This window comes from Pinus tabuliformis, chromosome 5_2 (genome assembly GCF_031772625.1).
Source record: "Pinus tabuliformis cultivar Carrire ecotype Pingquan chromosome 5_2, CPIR1, whole genome shotgun sequence".
Taxonomy (NCBI): Eukaryota; Viridiplantae; Streptophyta; class Pinopsida; order Pinales; family Pinaceae; genus Pinus; species Pinus tabuliformis.
Window position 1 is genome coordinate 1,074,889,040 of NC_142306.1, and position 10,885 is coordinate 1,074,899,924.

Sequence of the window (10,885 nt, forward strand, 5' to 3'; positions counted from 1 at the left end):
CTTCATAATCTATGTAAAATAATTTCTTCTCAGCACACTTATGACCTTTAGTGCATTTGCTATCACAATTGTAACAAAGCCCTTTTTTTCTTTTTTCTTCCAATTGTTGTGGTGTCACCCTTGTAGGCTGTGGAAGGCTAAGAGAAGAAACACTTCCATAATTATAGTCATGAGTGGTGGGATTCCTTATTTCCATAATTTCACTTTCAATTTTTCTTGCCCACCTGAATGCCTTCTCCAATGAATCAGGTTCCCAAAGACGAACCTCATGTTGAATGTTATCCTTTAAAGTACCTATGAAGAAATCAATTCTTTGCTTCTCTGGAATATAATTTACCCTTCTATTCAATTTTTGGAAGTCTTCAATATGCTCTTCCATTGAACCCTTTTGTTTGAGATTTATCAATTGGCTTTGTATCCTCATAATGTGCTATCATTTCCTCTGTAAAGATTGACCACATGACAAGTGGTTTACGAGAACAAAGCCCTTTATACCACAAAAATTGATTCAGTTCTAAATAATTAAATGAAATACATACCTTTTGTAACAGTCGTACACCATGTAGATCAAAATATTTCTCCATCTATAGTATCCAATTTACCGGATCCTTGCCATCAAACTTCCTCATCTCACTTTTTCTCGATTTTAGGAGCTCGATCTTGAAACGACTGTAACTTTGTAATTTCGGATCTTCGAGTTCTAAAATCGTGACCTGTAGTAGCCCTCTGCATCCTCTTTCCAATGCCACCAGTCTGATCCAAATTGGATTCTCCAAGGAAGAGTTATGCCAAATCTCCCAAGACGACCTGATTATAAACCTTTCCAGAAGAGCGAACTTGTATGAAGTGCCACGTGTCACTGTTTTGACCTTAGTATCTGAAAAATATATACAGGAAACTACAGTCCATCCTGTTTTTGTAATTTCTTACGAAATTTCAATCTGATGCTCAAAACAAAAGTTATGATGCTTTTTCCCAGGTCACCTGTTTGGAATAAAATTCGAGAGTCTACAAAAAGGCCAACTTCCTTAGATCATATCTACGCAAATATAGTGCAAAACGCTTTGAAATTTGGACTCAAGGTTCATAACGATTTCATCCCAAATGGGTTTTTTTCTTTAGCATCTGAAACATCGCAAAAAAAGAGTTATAGTGCAAATTCCACAATGACCTGTTTGGAGCAGCGAAACCCTAGAATTCAAAGCTCTAATACCAAATGTTATGAAACCAACTCACAAAAAGATAGAAAAGATAGTTGAACACCTTAGAATTCAGCCTCTTCGAGGAGGCAACCTCCTTTACATTACATAAATGAACAATTCTTGGATGATACAAATGAAAATACCTCCTTTCTATATATAGGAGTCTAAGGGGTCATAATATAATCAGAGCCGACATAACAATAATAATGTAAGGGCATAATAATAACAATAGTGGGCTTCTATTGGGCACAATAGTAACAATATCGGGACTACATGGGTACAACAATATAGAAGGGGGTTGTACTAATAACAATAAGGGGTTAAACTAGTAGTATAGGGGCCTAACAGCAAACCTGCGTATACGTAGATTTGAATTACTGAACTAGTGTGTATATGCATCTTTGTTGTGCTGAACTGCATACAGATCTGTAAAAGATAATTTACCCTTTTCAACTATTCAGATATCAGTTTTACCCAGATAATCAGATTTACAGATCAAGTCATGCGCCAAATATAAAATATCAAAATCACGCAAAGGTACTTCTCTTCAAGCTTTAAGATCTTGACCCATCAATAGAACTTATCCTTCTTCTAGCGCTTAGGTTCCTCCTTGATTCAGATCCAGTTATGCACCATAACCTAATGACCAATATATTAGATCTTGCTCTTCATAAGATATTCAATCCTTGAGTGAATTTGCCTAATGATCTCCTTCCCCTTTTATAGTCTTAGGCATTACTCCATACCATGGTCCAAAACCACTTAGAACCAAATACCTGGGTCCAAATACCTAGGCTCAACATTTCGGACAAGATACCATGGTACAAAACCATAGGTTCGAATACCAAAGACCAAAAACCAAGTTTTCCAAACTGTACGCGTTTTTCTGTGCATGAAAGTGTGTGTATATGCATATGCGCCTTTTGGTCTGTGAAATCGCGTGTATACGCGGTTTGGTCAATGGGAACCTGCGTAACCTCCTTCTCCTTTATTCTGAGAGCTTTTGATCCTGAACTGTTATCTGAGTGATTTTTCGAGTGAGTTGCCATCAAGGACAATACCTGTACCATAGTGCCAAGTCTGTGTCATAATGCCAACAATCTCCCCCTTTGGATTTGATGGCAACCCCAAGTCACTCAAAGTCATCTTCCCCTTTTTCATCAAGGGAAAATTTATGCTCCCCCTGAGTACATGCTGAAATCTCTGCTCTACTGAAGTGTGCTGTTCATGCTCCCCCCGACTGTAAGCAAGGTCTGCAAAAAGATGTTCTACAAGAAGAACATGACTCTATACATCATAAATGACCTTCCTATCACCAAAGACTCATACATACATCCATCTTCCAACCAAGTGGGGATATACCAATATTGACTCATCCACCCAACTAAGTGGGGATACACCAAAAGCTTATACATGATAAAACAAGAACATTACATCATCCATCCCAGGCATAGTGGGGAAACAAGATAGGTCGTTACATGACCTTGATAATAAAATAAATACATGACATAGAGACTAAGTATCTAAGATAGGACTATGATAGTCATCAGCAACATCTGTCAATCACCATCCAGACCAGCAACCATGATCTCCCTCTGCACCTGTTCCACCTGAATAAAAAACAACTGTGAAATTGTACCCAGATCTTCTAAGGTAATGCCAACAATGCACTATTAGAAGTATATGCTCCCCCTGAACCTGTGCCAGATGATCAGACCCACATCAGACTCTTTTCATCCTGAGTCTAACCCATTGATATTCTTCAAACCAACATATACGCGACTGTATCCACAGAAACCTGCATATGTACGCGGATACGCTTCATGAAACTCGCGTACAACCACTATTCTCTGAAACAGATAAGTGTCAATAGCAAGATGATGCATCAACTACTCCCAGCTTCTGTCTGAGGTATTCAAATGTCTCTCTGGGCAGAGGTTTGGTGAATATATTAGCAACCTGTTCCTTGGAGGGAACATACTCCAATTTGAATTTTTGTTCAAGCACTTGTTCCTGAAGAAAATGATATTTGATAGGTATGTGCTTGGTCTTGGAATGCATGACAGGATTCTTTGAAATACTTATTGCACTTGTATTATCACATAAAATGGAGATAGGTGGAGTGTCTAGTCAATTTAACGTCTTAAATTTCTCTACATAAATTATCAATCCGGGTATCGTAAACTAATGAAGTGTGGTGCACCATATGTGCTTAGTTAACCTTTTGCTTACTTCGTTGTTTTATAGTTTTTATCTTGTTTTGGGGTTTTGTTCTTATTGATCTCCTAAAGTGTCTAATGCAAATGGAAATCCTATTCTAAGGTCTTAAGAATACTTTTAAAGGTCAAGTATGGATAGAGATTTCAAGACAAGGTTTATGTCCATTATAGTAACTTCCAAAACTTAACATTTCAGAAGATCTCAAAACATGCTATTAATACTTAAACAGGAATGTAAATATGTAGCTACTTAAATCAAACAAAAGATGAAATACTGATCATGAAATCACTATCTCTGCTACCCATCTAATTACAAAAATAAAATCTAAACTATTGCACTCAAACAAACCAAAAATTGCAGACTAACGAAAGCAAGATCAATTTACTTCACTTATAATCCAATAGCTCGCCAATTAGCTTTTCCGGGTTAAGCCATGGCTCCAGAGATAATGTTAATAACATGAAGAATTCTAAATTACCTACTTGCAAATGAAAGTAAAATCAAGTCACTTCACTTATAATCGGATAGCTCGCCAAGTAGCTTTTTGGAGTTAAGCCATGGCTCTGGAGATAACGTCAATATTATGAAGAACCTGATATCTAAATTACCTACTCACAAATGAAAGTAAAATCAAGTCACTTCACTTATAATCCGATAGCTCGCCAAGTAGCTTTTCGGGGTTAAGCCATGGCTCTAGAGATAACGTCAATAACATGGAGAACCTGATATCTAATTGCAGAGATGAAAGTAAAATCAAATCACTTCACTCATAATCCGATAGCTCACCAAGTAGTTTTTCGGGGTTAAGCCATGGCTCTGGAGATAACGTCAAATGACATGAAGAATTTGATATCTAATTAACTAACAACAACAAATAAATAAGACTGAAATCAAAGCATAATTGAAATTGAAAAGCTTAAGAAAAAGTTCAGCAGAGAGGCAAATCTCATGTCACTATTTGATGCAAAAACATGTAAAGAAAAACTAATCTACAATCAACCGGTTGAACACACTTGCATGAATTAAAATTGCATGAATGGAAAATCTAGACTATCAAACTTGAAAGCAATAAAATGACATACATGAATGAAATCAAAGCAAAATTACAAAATAAAATCTACTCTACCTTACATTCTAATATGCTCCATGACATCTATTTCACATCTCCTTCCATGTTGAGAACATCAAAGCTTTATTCAAATTCTTCAAAATTACAAAGTACAACAAAGCTCTCCAAAGCTTTCCAAAGCCATCAAAGAAGAACTACAAGCTCCAAGCTAAAGAGCTACCAAATGAAGGAGAGAGATCTCCTATTTATACAAAAAGATGAGAAGCCATCTCATTAATGAGAGTCCATGAATCTCTCCCTCTACCTCTAAAGTCCTAATCAAAATAGGAACTGATAAGACACATGTCTTCTTATAGTTTCAATACAATTAGGAGATGTGACACATATCCTCATGATCCCATGATTCTTTCCACTCAAATTCGAATTTGGCCTTAGAGTGCCACATAAGGGTCTTCTAGAAGCCTCCTTTTGACCTACACATGTCAACAATCTCAACCCACTTGTTAGGTATAAGCATATGCACATTATTTTCTAATTTTTAACTACAAATTCACTTAAAAATTCTAAGAATTAATAACGTTTGGAAAAACACAAATGTGGCCCAATGGTAATGAAAGTGGGATGAATGTAGTGACATAGTAGTGAAATGGAGGTGAAATGGAGGTGATATAATGGACATAATAGTGAAAGTGTAATGGAAATGAATGACATTTTCAAGACCCAACATACCCCCCAACTGAAGCTATTGCATGTCCTCATGCAATATATATTACATTAATTCTTTTGATCCTTGAGCTTTGGCTTAACTTTGCATGATATCATTTGATAACTTCATATTTCTGCAAAGTGTTTTATTTGAATTGCAACATGGTTGGTTCTTGTGTTACAACCATCTTTTGTTATTGCATTCTATTTTGATCTTTGAACTTTACATAATGATATTTTGATTATTGTTGCAAAGCATATCTTTATTGGATTGCATGACGGTTGGTTCTTGTGTGACAACCATGATTGTGTTTGTATCCAATTTATCCTTTAAGCACTTTTTGAAGAAAAGCCATTGTATGCTCATAACAACAATGTAATAGTTAATATATGTTGGAAGTATGTGGGCTCCTGAATATGATATGGACATGGAAAGATATGAATATGAATGTATTCCCCCCCCCCCCCCCCCCCAACTGATGGTATTGGCAATTTTATGAAATGAGGAAGAGAAATATTTTTCCAACAATTATCATTCTAGCCTTTTATGGAATTCTATGGTCAAAAGTTAGAAAATGACATACCTTAACTTACCATTTGGAATGGATGAGTTGTATGTATGGTGGTTGCAAAATTCTGATCATATTCTTCTTCAAGTGGCTGAACAAGAGGAGTCATGGATAAAAAGTTAAGATGACTTTTTATTGCTTTTACTGAAACTTGTTGAATCTGCTCCAAAATGCTGAAAATAATAGTCTTCATGTCTTCAAAACTTATTGGCACAATTCCTACTATGTGAAAAAAATGTTCTGATGTCGAACATAGTAGGAAATTGTTGACTTAGTGGCCATTAGTGGATGCCACTAGTCAACACGAGAACTCTTACCATTGATGACAATGAGAGTCAAGATGCCCAAACACATCTTGCTAGGCACGAATAGTTTTGCTGATGTTGAGTCACCTAGAAGATCTGATGAACAAGGGACATTAATGTATTCCCATTGTTTGTCAGCATGAGAACTTTCCATTAAGGCATGCAAGCCTCAAGGTGTCTTTACAAGGAACTTAGACTCAAAGGACTATGGACTCAATAATTTGCATTGAAGCAGGGCTTATTTGCGAAATGAAAATGATAGGAAATGAAAGATGAAAATGGAAAATGGAAATGGAGAGCATAAATGGCAATGGGTGATAAGCATGTGAATGAGCCTCTTGCTTTTATTTGTGGGTTATGAATGGACAAAAAGAGATGGAAAGTGTATGTGAATGTAAATGGAAAATATGAAGTGAAATGAGGTGAATGGTTTATTATGAGGTATGGATGTGATGGAGACAATAGTATCTAAAATTTTTTCAAGTGTTTAGATCTGATTTTGCATCAGCATATTTCCTCTTTGTTGCTGATCATCCTCTTATGAAACAAATTGGTCTCTTAGAAAGACACCATTCTCTTGTAGTCATTTGTCCTTCCTCCTGAAACCTGCAAAGAAACTAATACTTATTCTGCAATAGAATGTAAGATTATCAAAGGAGAGAGGTGATCAATCTCTCTAGTTATGATATTTACACACAAAACTAAGAATTTGTATTAATGAAACAAGTTCTCAAAGGAAAAATCAAAAGAATTTATACCTGTTTTGGAATTGGTGCCCCAAGTTGAATGTTGTTTCTTTTCAGCAATCTATTTCATTATTTACCATTTCAAACTCTAATGATGGATTTCTCATTGTGTAGAACTTGTTGATATCTTTCCAACGGTACTTGAATCATCAAAATCTGATTTTGTATGAAAAAGATAGGCGGATTTGAACAATGAGGCTTTTCAGCTGCGGAATTGGAGAACAGCTACGGAATTGGACTTTAGTTGCGGAATGTGCACGATTTATGTAGCTAAAAATCTTGAATAAAAAGTTAGCCATTCATCTTTCATCATTAGTCCAAAATTAATAAATACCTTCAGAAAAGTGAGCAAATAACTTATTCATTTCATTGATTCAAAATTATTAATTTTTTTCTTGACATGCGGCGACTTAGTGTGGCGACTTAGTGATAACGCACACCTTGACATCCCTTTGATCGGGGTCTTTTTCATCGACTTGGATCAAATGAATAGGAAACCATCCATGTACTAACATTTTTCCAGCTATCCATGTGGTTTGTTTTGTCTCTTGACACCTATAACCTATAGAAGTATGAAAATGGCTGTGGAATTGCCAGTTAGCTGCAGAATCAGGTTGCATTCTATAGCTAAAAGACAACCAACCAATTTTTTTTTTTTGTATGTACATAGGATTATTCTGCAGACCAACTACTGCAACACTCGAACTTGTTTTGGATTTGACAATTCTCAAGAAACCATTTCCCAAAATTCCATAGTTGTTGAATGAGATAGCCATGGTCTTTTACATTTCCTTTGATAGAGTTTAGTTGTTTTTGGTTCAGGCATGCATATACTGAGCCATAACTCATGTTTTAAGACAACTCCCAGGAATATCCAAGCTATGATTCTAAAAACAAACAACACAACTACCCACATGGAATTCATTCCACTTTGATACATTTTCTTCCTCTCTGACAGTTCCAGGCAACCAATTTAATTAAAGGAAATTTTGGGTTTAACTCATGGGAAATAGACATGAATAGAATGTGAGTGGGTTTTTGAATGGCCTTTGCATCAAATTCCAAGAAGCTCCATGCCACGTCTATCGGTTGGCTGCGAAGAGCTGTATCCAATTAGGATTGTTGTTAACAGGTGTTACGTCTATCAGTTGGCTGTGAAGAGCCGTATCCAATTAGGATTGTTGTTTACAGACGGGTGGCATTTAAAAGGTGGGAGACGTGTAATCATGTTAAATTGTCAGCACATACTAGGTCTCCAAATTGGAATTCCCTTCCCCAGACAATCGAATTAAATCAAACAACCAGTTTATTAATTCAAATTCCGTTTTTCTTCACGCGGCAAGCAAAAAGAGGCTTTAGAGAACCGATAAATTCTCTCAAACTGCCACGAATTTCTTAGAAAACTTTCTGGGTTATTTAATTGACCCTATTGCCGAAAAAACCCATGTTTTATTTTTCCCAAATTCGTCTCCGTTTGGTCAGATCGTGCAATTGAAGTTTGACATTTTTTTATTGTTTTGCGTTTTCCTGAATTAACATTTTTACTGTTCTGCATTTTTACGAATTGTTGCATTCAGTCTTCTGGTTTGATTTTTTGTGTAATTTCCTTAGTTTTTCTTGTCACTAATGATGGTCCACCTTCACGGAGCGAGAGTGAACAATCCACAAATTGATTATGCTGACGGTAAAAAAAAACGAATGCACAGAGATAAAAGAACAGTACACAAATCTTATTGCGTATTGAGGAGAAGACGGATGGTAAGCGCTGCTGCTTCTCTATCTCATTTCAGAGCATGTGATGTTCAACTATCATTGATTATGATGCACATGAGGCTGTTGGATTTGTTTTGCAATTTTTAGCACAGAGAAATAGCCTCTGCTGCTTCATCGATGACTGGATTAAGATCAGAATAAACAACAGAAACAATTGCTGCAGCATAAAGGTCCTGCATCTTCCCTAATGTCAGTAGCAACTCCCCGCCTGGGCTGCTGCTACTGAGAGTCAGGAAAACATCTAGAGTAGGCTATTGCAGGTTTTTATTTTTATTTTTATTTTTTTAAATGTTTTTGCAGGTTTGTTTTAAGGCCAAAGCTTGAACAGCAATGCAGATTTTCTACTGAGGCCACAATGAAAGCTAGGATTGAAGATAGCCATAGATTGTTTTCTTTTTTTTTTCTTCTTCTCTGTGTTCACACCTAATCTTCAACGGTTGGGTAAACTGGAACGTGAACAGTCGTCAAGAAGATGAACTGATCCGTCCCATTTATGTATATAAACAATAGTTATCTAATGAAATAGTCAGCCAGTTTTCTTCTGCCCATTTTGGAGTTACCCTGGCCTGACATGGTATCAGAGCACAGGTCCCAGATTCCTTGTAACTCCCTTACCTCTGTCTTGAGCGCTGCTCTGTCCTGAGCACTCCTCTGTCCTGCGTGTCATTAATTCTCTGAGCATCGGTTAACAGTCATTGATTGTCCTGCGTTTCATCCGTTTCGCTGCCTCTCATTGATTGTCCTGCGCATCTGCGGAGTAAACGTTTCCAAGCAAGTCTTTCTTGCTGTCTGAAGAATCACCAGAAAAGAAAAAAAACCTCTGTCATTTTCCCTGAGGCCGAGGTCGGACTGTATTTTCCTCACTGGTCCTTAGCTGTCCCTGGCTGTGGAGGCTCGTCCAAGTATCTAAATACATCGACTATGTGAAATTCCGTCTTTTCCATTCAATACGCCCGAGAGTCCACAGTCTTTATCTCTGCTGTATAGTCACTACAGTCTAGTGAGATAATCTTATCATTTATCGCCGCCATGGTTGTTGTACAGCTCATCTCTCCATTTGGTTCTGGACGGCCAAGCTTGCTCAAATCCTGATAAAACCTGAATACCATTTTGTGGCGCCACTTCGATCTATCCATGCTCAACGTTTTTTTTGAGACACCAACAGTTTTGGCACTAGGATCGATCCATAGACGTGACGCCTTTTTTCTGTGTATTCGTTACTATATTGCAGTAATCTACCCCGAGATTTGAGAGCTTTTTTTGTGCTTCGTCTCGTTCTGTGAGAGTAGCTGCCAACATCCCCTGCGACCAGTGGTCTTTGTGTGTTGTCCACGCACCCGAAGGCCCCAGTAGTGATGAAGACCGCGGTGGTTCCTGATCTTCTTCAAGCGTTCCAAGTCATCCCTGAGTTTCATGTCAAGAGCATTGGATACCACCTGAGTGGTTCGGCCTGACATCGGCCTTCTTGCATACAAGGTTGGCCAAACGCCGACCAATTCCCTTGATAGAAGTCAGGGCAAACATGATCTTCTGTCGCCCATCAACATTGGTGTTGAGGACACGAAGAATGTGTTGAAACTCCTCATTTGCAATCAAAGACATTTTCGCAGAACGCGAGAAGCCTCAACAGTCGCCAGTAACGCTGGGTATTACGAAGACTGCAAGGGCTTTAGTATTATGCAGTTGATTTTTAACTTCAGTATGGCGGTTCTGGTATAATGTTGTGCTTAACTTCAATATATATTTATGATGGCGGTTTTGGTATAGCGTTGAGCAGTTTGTTGACTTCATGATATTACACAGTTTAAATAATTCAAAGCGTTTGTATATCATTCAAAATATTGCGGTGTTTCCAGAGTGTCTTATATAGCAAAGCATTTGTAGTATTGATATATTAAAGTGATATATTAATAGAATGAAGTGATACATTGAAGTGATCCATTGCGCATTTTTCAAAACATAGTAGTATTGCAGTGATATGTACAATGAAATGCTGATGCTTTTAGCAAAATATTAGAGGGATTTGAAGGCTGTAACGTAAGGATTTTTTTTAGCAGAAGTAATTTTTTACAGAATGCATTCAATCATCTCTATGGTCGGAATAGTTCTCACTGGCAAGGAGAACTATTCTGAATGGTCTCGGATGGTAAAACACACCCTCATCTACAATGAGTTGTGGAAAGGAGTGTGTGTCGGAGAAGAAGACAAAGACACTGTGCAGCCCACATCAGATAAAGAACTTGTCATTTGGGAAAACAAGAATAGCAAAGCCTATGCATTGATCGCAGCATCTGTA

General features: G+C 37.3%; 1 pseudogene; it reads right to left on the minus strand.

The window, feature by feature from the left end:
• Window positions 1-9,824: 9,824 nt before the first annotated feature.
• LOC149162960 (small ribosomal subunit protein uS13z/uS13y/uS13x pseudogene) lies at window positions 9,825-10,242 on the minus strand (annotated as a pseudogene).
• Window positions 10,243-10,885: the final 643 nt, after the last annotated feature.